Source organism: Leptodactylus fuscus, chromosome 5, assembly GCF_031893055.1.
Source record: "Leptodactylus fuscus isolate aLepFus1 chromosome 5, aLepFus1.hap2, whole genome shotgun sequence".
Classification (NCBI taxonomy): domain Eukaryota; kingdom Metazoa; phylum Chordata; class Amphibia; order Anura; family Leptodactylidae; genus Leptodactylus; species Leptodactylus fuscus.
The window spans coordinates 76766402-76779554 of NC_134269.1; the positions used below are offsets into that span (position 1 = coordinate 76766402).

A 13153-nucleotide genomic window follows, 5' to 3' on the forward strand; every position below is an offset into this window, starting at 1 on the left:
CTGTTTAAGTTCTTGTCCATTGCTGGCAATTAGAGTCACCTGCTCATGAGGATTGCATGGTTGTAGCTGATCTCGAGACCAATATTTTTCAAACTGGGCAAGGGGCATGGTGGTCGTCTGTGATCCCGTATCCAAGAGAGCAGTCAGTGGGATGTTGTTCATATTGATGGAAAGGATAGGACGGTCTCCAATGAAACGTCGGCCCCATTCAGGTGATAGTGGACCATGGTGGTGGTTGTCTCCTGGGGGTAGGTCCTCTGCCCCAGGACGGCCTAGTTTAAAGACTGGCATTCTCGTTCAACATGTCCTGGTAAATGACAACTTCGACAGATGGGCCTTCCGGATGAATCAAACTGGTCCGTGACCCTGCGACCGGGTCGGAATAACGGTCTGCGTGAATACTGACGTGGCGAAGGTCGCTGCCAGTGCCGGGATGAGGGAGACCTCGGTGGTGTCAGCTGAAGGTCATCCACTTTTTTGCAAAGCTTAATTAGATTCTTTGAAAGTTCAGCAATTTGTCCTTGGAGTTCAATGTTGGAGTCAGAAGGTTGGATCTGTGCGCACTGAGCAATGGGTTGTTGGATTACACAGGGCGGAGGTGCTGTAGAAGCTGAGGGCACATTATGCTGCTCCTCTGGCATTGTGTCCACTTTAAGGATTTGGATGGCTGTCTCTTTAAATAGGTTGAAGGGTCGGTCGGGGTCTTGAGAGTTAAGCATACGTAGTTGCATTTTAACTGCATCAGGTGTAGCACCCTCGATGAATTGCTCCTTCAGCGTGCAATCATAATTGTGAAGCTCATGAGGATCTAGTTGCGCAACCTGGCGGAGAGCTTCATCCAAGCTCAGAGCATAGTCTCTAAGACTTTCACCTGCGTTCTGCTTGCGGCTAAAGAACCGAGCTTTTAGTTCTGACAGAGTCTTAGTTTCAAATATGGCGCGCAGTTTATCAAAAATTTGCTTAACAGTTTGTTTCTCCTTAACATCCCAGGACTTAACTTCACGGAGGGCTGCTCCTCCCATCTGACCCATTAACATAGCAACCTTCTGCTCAGCAGTGAGGGGATAAACTTTGAAAGTCGCTTGCATCTTTTCTTTAAAGTCCTTTAGGGTATTTGGCTCGCCTACATAGAGTGGCAGCCATGGCACGCCTGGGTAATAAGGCATTGTGATTGGCATTACTGCAGCTGTGGGGGCTGAAACACTACACCCCTCTTCCTCATCTTCACTACTGAACCCTTGGTGTTTAAAACTGACAAAATCCCATTTTTCTTTGTTCCTAAACATACTGGAGGTACGTGGCTCACCTGCTTTTGCCTGTGCTTTAGATTCAGGTATAGCGTGCGATGCAGGGCCAAGATGGCGATATTGCACAGTGTCGCAGTCACAGATCCTTTTTCCTGCCAGCAGCTCAAGTGCCTCCCTTGTTTTTTTTCAATGGCACAGCAATCCTGTTCGTGACGCCAACTGCGACCACCCCGGGAGAACCGTGCAGGAGGCTGGACTGTCACGGTGACCTTATAGGCACCAGAACTCCCAGGAGTGGTGCACAGGGAAATAGGCAGAGTCAGTTAGATGTGACGCCAGTTGGAGTATTGAGACACCCGCTGGTCCCTGGGCTGAGATGGTGATGTGGGTGCCAGTGCTCTACTCCAACAAAGAGCATTTGCCCAGGGCTTAGCTGCAAGGAAGGCAATGTCCAGGCCAGGATCAGTAGAAGTGCTCACTGCTTTATTGTAACTGGCATCTGCTGGTCACTTGTCCTGTAGCAGTGAGCTGTGGCACAGTGGCTTGTAGCTGGATGACACCTTCCCATGTATTAGCAGAGAGTCTAAGATGTCTGCAGATCCAGCTTCTGGTCTACTGCAGGGGCTCAGTTACCTAGTAGAGGTCGGTGCAGGCTGCCAGGGTTATAGCTCTGCTCAGCCTGATATAATCCTGTCCTCTTACTGATGGTGATGCAGGGCTCTGTCACACAGCTTCTCTGTCCTGCTACTGCTGTGGCAATCCTCACAGCACAGTGTCTGAAACACAAGATGGCCACTGCCACACTTCTCCTTGCTTCTCCTTCCCTGGCTCTTACAGAATACTACTTCCTGTCCCTGCTGTGACTATTTCCTGTTCCAGCTGCAGATCCACTCACCATAGTGTGTGTTGCTATGGAGACCACAGCTCACTAGGACAAGTGAAACCAGAGAACAATAGCTCAACAACATTACACAAATGAATACAGAATAAACATAACAACACATACAATCCATCATAACATGTAAGGCACTTCTATGGCCAAATAACCATTAGTAACTCCTGTGAGGGGGTTACATATATCTATATACATTGTGAGACTTCGGACTCCTGAAAAGAAGAAGAGGAGAGGAGAAGAACTCCATCTGCCTCATGCAGGGTGTGGGGTGGGCAATGACAGGCATTTGGTTATTAATATAGTTGTAGTAAGTCCATGTGCCTCACACGGGGTTGGGGGGAGGGGGACTGGAGGGTATGGGGGTGGGCAATGTCAGGCATTTGGTTATTAATATAGTTGTATTAAGTCCATGTGCCTCACGTTAATAGCATTTAACCCCATCATGTCCCTCATATAAGGGTTGGAGACATTAATAAAGGACCTTAATGATGAAGATACGTAATTATTATCTCCATATGTCTCATATATCAGTAACCTTTATGTAAAGCATACAGAGGTTAATGTGAGGGCCATGATGGGGTTAACTGCATTCAGCGCACTGTCTGTTTTCCCTTTATGTGCCCCCGGTGAAGAGCTATTGGTGCATTTACCGAGAGCTCTTCACTGTCAGAAGGGTGTACCTGACAGACTAGCCGGGAATGCCCCTCCTAACAGTCTATCCGTAGCGCTGTACTGTGAGGAGTCATTCATTACCGCCCAACCATGACACTGAGCTGTGAGGAACACCCCCCCATTCCTGACAGTACCCGTCCATAGACTAGTACTGGGGTGACTAGTACTGTGGCGTTCCTCACCACTCAGCGTCATACCTACCCCTGATATATACAGTATGTTACTATATATATCTATATATATCTATATACATTGTGAGCCTTCGGGCAGTATTTCTAGACTGTAAGCTCTTCGGAGCAGGCGTCAGGTTTCTGGTCAGCAGTAGGCAGATGGATAGACATGATCCAGGGTTATATCACCGATCGCCATATTTGGGGTCAGGAAGGAATTATTTTTTCCCCTGAGACGTAGATCTCCGGGGTTTTTCTTTGCCTTCTTCTGGATCATAGGGTTGTGGTTCTTATCTCAGGACCTTATTTATGGATGGTCAGATGGACTATCACAGGAGCTCAGACTCCATGGACCTGAGATAAGAACCACAACCCCCATCATTTAGTAGGATATAATACAAGCCCTTATTATTAATAATGGCTCCTCTGCTTATTGCTAATAAAAGGTATAAAATTAATTTTTCCTATGTCCTCCGCGTCCCCTCAATCATTCACTGAAAAAATAGAAGACGTCAGACGTTTACCTTTAGGTTACATTCATATGGAGTTTTGTGGCGCTGTTTTTGCCACAAAACTTGTGTGAAGAATCAGCGCTGTAAAAATAGAATCCCATTCAGTTCAATGTCTAACACGAGTAAGACGGAACCCATTGAACTCAATGGGATTCTGTTTTTACATCGCTGATTCTTCACACAAGTTTTGTTGCAAAAACAGCACCACAACACTCTGTGTGAATGCCCCCTTACTGCCATTTAGTTAGACAGGTTTGGCATTGTTATGGGAAGTTCACACTGAGTTTTTTGGTCAGGATTTTGAGGCCTTATCCGCCTCAAAATCCTGACCAAAAAGATGTCTCCCATTGAAATCAATGGGAGCCACTCAGGAGTTTTTTCCGGGAGCTGTTTCTTCTGACTCCCCGAAAAAAGAAGCAAGGTGCTCATTCTTCAGGCCAAGTCGCCTCGCAATTCGGCCTGAAGACACTCCCTCCTCCGGACTAGGCCCATTCAATAGGCCTAATCCGGAGTGGAGTGTGTGGCTGGATGATGGTGCAGTGCACCGGCTTTCAGTCGCGGCCACCTGGCTTTTGGTCCGGAACCTGAGGTGGAGGCCGCCTCAGGTTCCGGACCAAAAATTGTCATGTGAACTTAGCCTTAGTTAGAGTAGGGACTCGCAAGAAAATGAGGACCCTTGACGTGGGTTGCGAGCTTACATATTTTTGCCAAAATATTTTTTTGCACCTTTTTTCTTTTTTTTAAAGAACAATTTAATAGAACTTTTTTACATTTTGGCAAAACTATAACCAATACCTCATTATCCAACTGATGTTAAATAAAAGTTGTTAAAAATATGTTTCTGTGTTTCAATTTGTAAAATGTTTAATGTGAAGAAATTTCTGCAGTTCTGTGGACATTGTATGAGCTGAGCTGCAGTAATGTCTTCACAGAACGTGAGATGTGAGATGTGGACCAGGCCTGAGAGGTGGATTAGAAATTATTCTTGTGGAGAGAAAAATCCAAGATTTGGCCATTTCTATGAATGTTATAACGTGATGCGAGTCTACAATTGTCAAATATATAGACCTGCCAGGTCTCTACCTGTATACTATTACATTGTAGGATCTCTGTAGATCAATGTCTGTCAATGTCAGCCTATATAGGGCAGCCAATAAGTAGTGGTCCCACCTCTAGAAGGAACCAGACTAGACCTGGTGAAATGTAAGAAATGTTTCTAAGTCTGGATAATAGGGGTAGCTGAATAGAGGGATAGTAATAGGTCTAATCATAAGCCAAAATAAGTTTGTACATTGACTGCAGCCCCCGCCACTAAACAGCGCTACTGCACTTGATATTTTATCCGCTTCCTGCACCCCACAACTCCCTCCCACACAGTACACCCCACAACTCCCTCCCACACAGTACACCCTGCACCCCATATCTCTTCCCCCACACAGTACACTGTGCACCCCACATCTCTCCCCCACACACAGTACACCCTGCACCCCATATCTCTCCCCAACACAGTACACCCTGCACCCAACATCTCTCTACACAGTACACCCTGCACCCCACATCTCTCCCCCACACATAGTACACCCTGCACCCAACATCTCTCTCCTCTACACAGTACACCCTGCACCCCACATCTCTCCCCCACACACAGTACTCCCTGCACCCCATATTTTGAAGACGACACAGATATGTGAACAAGGTCAAAATAAAGCTGGTTATGTATGGACTGTAGACTATGGGAAAAGAAAGATGGGTACTGTGAGATATGAGGTTGTGCCAATAAACATAACCTTTATTAGATCTACATCTCTCCCCAACATAGTACATCGTGCACCCCACATCTCTCCCGCCGGCAGATCCCACAAGACAACTGCTCAGAAGGAACGTTTGTTGGTTAGAAAATCAAAAGCCAGCGCCTCTTCCACTGGACCCTCATCCTAAATATAGCGTTGGTTGCAGAATGTGGTCAGTTCACTTCATTAAGACTTCACTGACATAAAACTAGTGAGGGTGTTCTGCGTCCACCCATCCTTTTCTAGATTGGGGCATCTGTCATGTTTCAGCAGGTTTCAGATTCCTGACTGAGCTTTATAGTGAAAACAAATGCCCATAGACCTGGATATGACCATATAATAAACCTCTATATGCTGTATATTCCTATAGAGTATTTCAGTCTTCTGTGTAGGCCATAAAGACATCTATGGTACCGAATTATAAAGCTACAATGAAATCCAACATCCATATTCTGGAGGGTCAGGCCATTACAAAGAGCTACAGTATCAAGAGCCCAGACCAGGGAACACATGGACACATTTTGAAGACGACACAGATATGTGAACAAGGTCAAAATAAAGCTGGTTATGTATGGACTGTAGACTATGGGAAAGGAAAGATGGGTAGTGTGAGATATGAGGTTGTGCCAATAAACATAACCTTTATTAGATCTATATATATAGAACTTAAAACAGCACACATACACCAACCCACAAGCACAACACCACAGAAACACCAGACCACTCTAGACACACACAACACAAACACCACAACACCACCCAATAAATACCACAAACAAACACACACAAACACACTCAGATGGATGCACACTACACACACGGACGAACAGAGCACATACGTACTCACACACAACTACCACACACATGGACAATTGCACTGCGCACGCACAAACACATGGATCACATGCGCACATACACGCATACATATACACAGACCACACACGTGCATGCACGCATGCATACATACGCATGGATTACACACGCACGCACTGACAAAACAGGTCTGGTATCCTTAATGGCTGTTTTCACACCGCGGTATTTTTCACGGGCCTCCTGGCTATGGATTTGGCGGTTCCATAGACTTCTTTGTGCACAAAGCTGTGAATTCTGCAGGCTCCATAGAAGTCTATGGAGATGTAGAATCCACGGCCCGGAGACTGTAATGTTACTGTAGTGTGCAAGCAGCCTTACTGAGCAGCAATATTGGTCAAGCGAAAACTGCCTCATAGTAAGATTGTCATTATTGCTGACTATACAGGGAGCTTTCATCGCTGAAGCACTACAATAGATAGTTGTGTAACTGGAAACCAATTTTACTCTTTTGTCTGTGAACTACTTATAAATTACACTGGAGGGAGGGGGAAAGGCTGCACTATGTTGCTAATTGGGTGTAATTGTTTTATATGTTTGTGTAAGGGGCAGAAATTTTAATCTTTGAGGAAAAATAGTTCAAAAAATAGTTGTAATAGTTTCTCCTACATAATATGTATTGAATATGTAAAAACAATAAAAATGTTGAAATAAAAAATAAAGTTGTTCACATCAATGTTATGACAAATTAATAAAATGTCAAAATAATAAAAAAAATTTAAAGTAGAAAAATAGATTTACTGTAGTGTGACATGGAAAATTTTACTATAACATAACCAATAATTAAACATATTTTGCGCGAGCGAAGCCGCTGGGTAATTCTACTAGAATGTCATAAGATACACGAGGCCACATCCAAGAATTAAACGTATTTAAATGAGGATGACCTTTTGCATTGGAATTCTAAGACCATTATGACATCACTAGAACATGATGACATCACAATGATGTCATATGCAAATGAGGGTTGACCTTTACTGCGTATTTAAATGAGGCTGACCTTTTGCATTGGAATTCCAAGACCATTATGACATCACTAGAACATGATGACATCACAATGATGGCAAAGGTATAAACAGACCTGACACTACTGGAGCTGCTCAGAGGGTGGTGACAGATGAAGATGTCCATGCTGAGGCGAGGACTACAACAGGTAAGTACAATAGGAAAGATTTAGCCCAGTACTATAGGGGGGCATCTGGGGGGGAGGACTACAGCAGGTATGTACAGTAGCCCAGTACAGTACAGTAGCAGGATCGGGGAGGCCCCAGTGGATATGTCAGGATCGGGGAGGCCCCAGTGGATATGTCAGGATCGGGGAGGCCCCAGTGGATATGTCAGGATCGGGGAGGCCCCAGTGGATATGTCAGGATCGGGGAGGCCCCAGTGGATATGTCAGGATCGGGGAGGCCCCAGTGGATATGTCAGGATCGGGGAGACCCAAGTGGATATTTCAGGATCGGGGAGGCCCCAGTGGATATGTCAGGATCGGGGAGGCCCCAGTGGATATGTCAGGATCGGGGAGGCTCCACCCAATCTGATAAGCCACACTCACTAGAAATTTATGTCTGTGCAAATGTCGGCAGAGCCAAAAATTTCCGTTTTAGTAACTCCAAACAACTTTAGATTAATTCTCCCATGGAACATCACTAGCTCGTATGACATCACAAGGCCATGTGACATCACAGTCAGAATGCAGTGGAGAGAAATCATTTTGATTTTCCCTTTGTTTTGTTTTTTTATTTGCAGAAGTTCTTTACGCAAGATCTTCTCAACACATCAACAACACAGGTATTAGACTAGGGAATGGAGGGTTCCTTCCTTTAGCTTGTAAGCTCCTTGGAGCAGGGCAGACCTTAATGATGGTTTCCTATAGATTGTAAGCTCAGAAGAGCAGGGCTGGTCTTATCATGGAAGGTTGGAAGGAACTCTCCGGAATAGATTGTAAGCCTTTAAAGTCAATAGACATCTTAAAGAGGACCTTTCATGGGTTTGGGCACAGGCAGTATTATATACCGCAGGAAAGCCAACAGTGCTCGAATTCAGCACACTGTCGGCTTTCCCGATCTGTGCCCCAGGTGAAGAGCTATCAGTGCCGGTACCGTAGCTCTTCACCGTCAGAAGGCGTTCGTGACAGTCCGTCAGGAACAACGTCCTTCTCCACAGCAGTGCCTATCGCGCTGTACAGTGTGAGCGGGGAGGAACGCCCCCTCTCCTCCTGACAATACTCGTCTATGGACGAGCACTGTGAGAAGAGGGAGGGGGCGTTCCTCCCCGCTCACACTGTACAGCGCGATAGGCGCTGCTGTGGAGAAGGACGTTGTTCCTGACTGACTGTCAGGAGCGCCCTTTTCACAGTGAAGAGCTACAGTACTGGGACCGATAGCTCTTCACCTGGGGCACAGATCGGGAAAGCCAACAGTGCGCTGAATTCAGAGCACTGTCAAATTTCCAGCAGTTTATAATACTTCCATGTATACATGAAAGGTCCTCTTTAAAACTGACTTTATTGGCAGGAATCCTCTCTTTTAGTCTAGGGCTAATGATGACCAGGATGGCTCCTATCTCTGAGGTTGGGGCTACATGGCAGTTTTGGCTGCAGCATATGTCATGTGGTTGGAGATTACAGTGTTAGGTCTTTTCCATTTAATGGAAGTGAATGTGGTTGAGTTATGACAAGCACGTAATCTGCTATATTCTGGCAACAGCTTCAACTGGTGGTAAGACCATCATTGAGCCCTTGTGAGTCATCGAGACACAACCACATTCACGTTACTGGCGGTGATGCCGGAATATTACCACTACATAGTGGTCTTTGACTGTGTGATGTGTGTTGTGGATGACGTTGCTGTGTAGCCGCTCCTGCCCCGCAGATAAGCAGCCATCATGGCCGTCATTTATTATGTATCATCATAGAGAGGATTTCTTACTAGTCTGTAAGCTCTCCAGAGCAGGATAACTACCATCATTAGAGGGGATTGTTCTATATTATATACATATTACTACATATATATCTATATACATTGTGAGACTTCGGACTCCTGAAAAGAAGAAGAGGAGAGGAGAAGAACTCCATCTGCCTCATGCAGGGTGTGGGGTGGGCAATGACAGGCATTTGGTTATTAATATAGTTGTAGTAAGTCCATGTGCCTCACACGGGGTTGGGGGGAGGGGGACTGGTGGGTATGGGGGTGGGCAATGTCAGGCATTTGGTTATTAATATAGTTGTAGTAAGTCCATGTACCTCACACGAGGTTGGGGGGAGGGGGACTGGAGGGTATGGGGGTGGGCAATGTCAGGCATTTGGTTATTAATATAGTTGTAGTAAGTCCATGTACCTCACGCGGGGTTGGAGGGAGGGGACTGGTGGGTATGGGGGTGGGCAATGTCAGGCATTTGGTTATTAATATAGTTGTAATAAGTCCATGTGCCTCACGCGTGGTTGGGGGAGGGGGACTGGTGGGTATGGGGGTGGGCAATGTCAGGCATTTGGTTATTAATATAGTTGTATTAAGTCCATGTGCCTCACGTTAATAGCATTTAACCCCATCATGTCCCTCATATAAGGGTTGGAGACATTAATAAAGGACCTTAATGATGAAGATACGTAATTATTATCTCCATATGTCTCATATATCAGTAACCTTTATGTAAAGCATACAGAGGTTAATGTGAGGGCCATGATGGGGTTAACTGCATTCAGCGCACTGTCTGTTTTCCCTTTATGTGCCCCCGGTGAAGAGCTATTGGTGCATTTACCGAGAGCTCTTCAATGTCAGAAGGGTGTACCTGACAGACTAGCCGGGAATGCCCCTCCTAACAGTCTATCCGTAGCGCTGTACTGTGAGGAGTCATTCATTACCGCCCAACCATGACACTGAGCTGTGAGGAACACCCCCCCATTCCTGACAGTACCCGTCCATAGACTAGTACTGGGGTGACTAGTACTGTGGCGTTCCTCACCACTCAGCGTCATACCTACCCCTGATATATACAGTATGTTACTATATATATCTATATATATCTATATACATTGTGAGCCTTCGGGCAGTATTTCTAGACTGTAAGCTCTTCGGAGCAGGCGTCAGGTTTCTGGTCAGCAGTAGGCAGATGGATAGACATGATCCAGGGTTATATCACCGATCGCCATATTTGGGGTCAGGAAGGAATTATTTTTTCCCCTGAGACGTAGATCTCCGGGGTTTTTCTTTGCCTTCTTCTGGATCATAGGGTTGTGGTTCTTATCTCAGGACCTTATTTATGGATGGTCAGATGGACTATCACAGGAGCTCAGACTCCATGGACCTGAGATAAGAACCACAACCCCCATCATTTAGTAGGATATAATACAAGCCCTTATTATTAATAATGGCTCCTCTGCTTATTGCTAATAAAAGGTATAAAATTAATTTTTCCTATGTCCTCCGCGTCCCCTCAATCATTCACTGAAAAAATAGAAGACGTCAGACGTTTACCTTTAGGTTACATTCATATGGAGTTTTGTGGCGCTGTTTTTGCCACAAAACTTGTGTGAAGAATCAGCGCTGTAAAAATAGAATCCCATTCAGTTCAATGTCTAACACGCGTAAGACGGAACCCATTGAACTCAATGGGATTCTGTTTTACATCGCTGATTCTTCACACAAGTTTTGTTGCAAAAACAGCACCACAACACTCTGTGTGAATGCCCCCTTACTGCCATTTAGTTAGACAGGTTTGGCATTGTTATGGGAAGTTCACACTGAGTTTTTTGGTCAGGATTTTGAGGCCTTATCCGCCTCAAAATCCTGACCAAAAAGACGTCTCCCATTGAAATCAATGGGAGCCACTCAGGAGTTTTTTCCGGGAGCCGTTTCTTCTGACTCCCGGAAAAAAGAAGCAAGGTGCTCATTCTTCAGGCCAAGTTGCCTCGCAATTCGGCCTGAAGACACTCCCTCCTCCGGACTAGGCCCATTCAATAGGCCTAATCCGGAGTGGAGTGTGTGGCTGGATGATGGTGCAGTGCACCGGCTTTCAGTCGCGGCCACCTGGCTTTTGGTCCGGAAACTGAGGTGGAGGCCGCCTCAGGTTCCGGACCAAAAATTGTCATGTGAACTTAGCCTTAGTTAGAGTAGGGACTCGCAAGAAAATGAGGACCCTTGACGTGGGTTGCGAGCTTACATATTTTTGCCAAAATATTTTTTTGCACCTTTTTTCTTTTTTTTAAAGAACAATTTAATAGAACTTTTTTACATTTTGGCAAAACTATAACCAATACCTCATTATCCAACTGATGTTAAATAAAAGTTGTTAAAAATATGTTTCTGTGTTTCAATTTGTAAAATGTTTAATGTGAAGAAATTTCTGCAGTTCTGTGGACATTGTATGAGCTGAGCTGCAGTAATATCTTCACAGAACGTGAGATGTGAGATGTGAGATGTGGACCAGGCCTGAGAGGTGGATTAGAAATTATTCTTGTGGAGAGAAAAATCCAAGATTTGGCCATTTCTATGAATGTTATAACGTGATGCGAGTCTACAATTGTCAAATGTATAGACCTGCCAGGTCTCTACCTGTATACTATTACATTGTAGGATCTCTGTAGATCAATGTCTGTCAATGTCAGCCTATATAGGGCAGCCAATAAGTAGTGGTCCCACCTCTAGAAGGAACCAGACTAGACCTAGTGAAATGTAAGAAATGTTTCTAAGTCTGGATAATAGGGGTAGCTGAATAGAGGGATAGTAATAGGTCTAATCATAAGCCAAAATAAGTTTGTACATTGACTGCAGCCCCCGCCACTAAACAGCGCTACTGCACTTGATATTTTAACCGCTTCCTGCACCCCACATCTCTTCCCCCACACAGTACACTGTGCACCCCACATCTCTCCCCCACACACAGTACACCCTGCACCCCATATCTCTCCCCAACACAGTACACCCTGCACCCAACATCTCTCTACACAGTACACCCTGCACCCCACATCTCTCCCCCACAAATAGTACACCCTGCACCCAACATCTCTCTCCTCTACACAGTACACCCTGCACCCCACATCTCTCCCCCACACACGGTACTCCCTGCACCCCATATTTTGAAGACGACACAGATATGTGAACAAGGTCAAAATAAAGCTGGGTATGTATGGACTGTAGACTATGGGAAAAGAAAGATGGGTACTGTGAGATATGAGGTTGTGCCAATAAACATAACCTTTATTAGATCTACATCTCTCCCCAACACAGTACATCGTGCACCCCACATCTCTCCCGCCGGCAGATCCCACAAGACAACTGCTCAGAAGGAACGTTTGTTGGTTAGAAAATCAAAAGCCAGCGCCTCTTCCACTGGACCCTCATCCTAAATATAGCGTTGGTTGCAGAATGTGGTCAGTTCACTTCATTAAGACTTCACTGACATAAAACTAGTGAGGGTGTTCTGCGTCTGTAAGTCCGGGCCAGCAGGTAACAAGGATCCGCGACTAGGAGACAGACGCACACTGGCAGGTATATAACACAATTTACTTATGGAAAATGGGAAGGAATCAACAAAATAAAACTAAGTTACATATAACAGTATGAGGATAACGCACGCTATAAACTGGCCCTAGCTGTCCCTGAGATACTTGTACGGTACCGGGTTTATACAGTCTCTCTCAGCTCTCTGTGGTGCTCCCTCGATGCAGGCCTGTCCAGGAACTCAGCAGACTCTGTCTTGCTTCTGTCTTGGGTGAAGGTCTGAACAAAGTCCAAGGCACAGTCCGGCTTTAGTCTCCAGAACAATCTCCACAACACTGCCGCTTTCTCCAGTCAGTCTCTGCAGTGTTTCAGGCCTTCTCCTATGGCCTACAGCAGCAATGGCCTCTCACAGGTCCTCACAGCACACACACCGGGCCCACACCACGCTGCTCACGTCACTTCCTCTGGACCGCACCATTTACCAAACAGAACAGGGTGATTATTGTCTCACAGTAGTACAGTCCCAGGCTATATTTCTTCACACCAGTAGATGGCAG

At 45.5% G+C, this 13153-nt stretch overlaps 1 protein-coding gene across 1 annotated transcript in view; it reads right to left on the reverse strand.

Moving 5' to 3' along the window:
* LOC142204512 (uncharacterized) overlaps positions 1 to 13153 on the reverse strand; it is a 79809-nt gene that overhangs the window by 10646 nt on the left and 56010 nt on the right. The gene's annotated exons all lie outside the window — the stretch shown is intronic.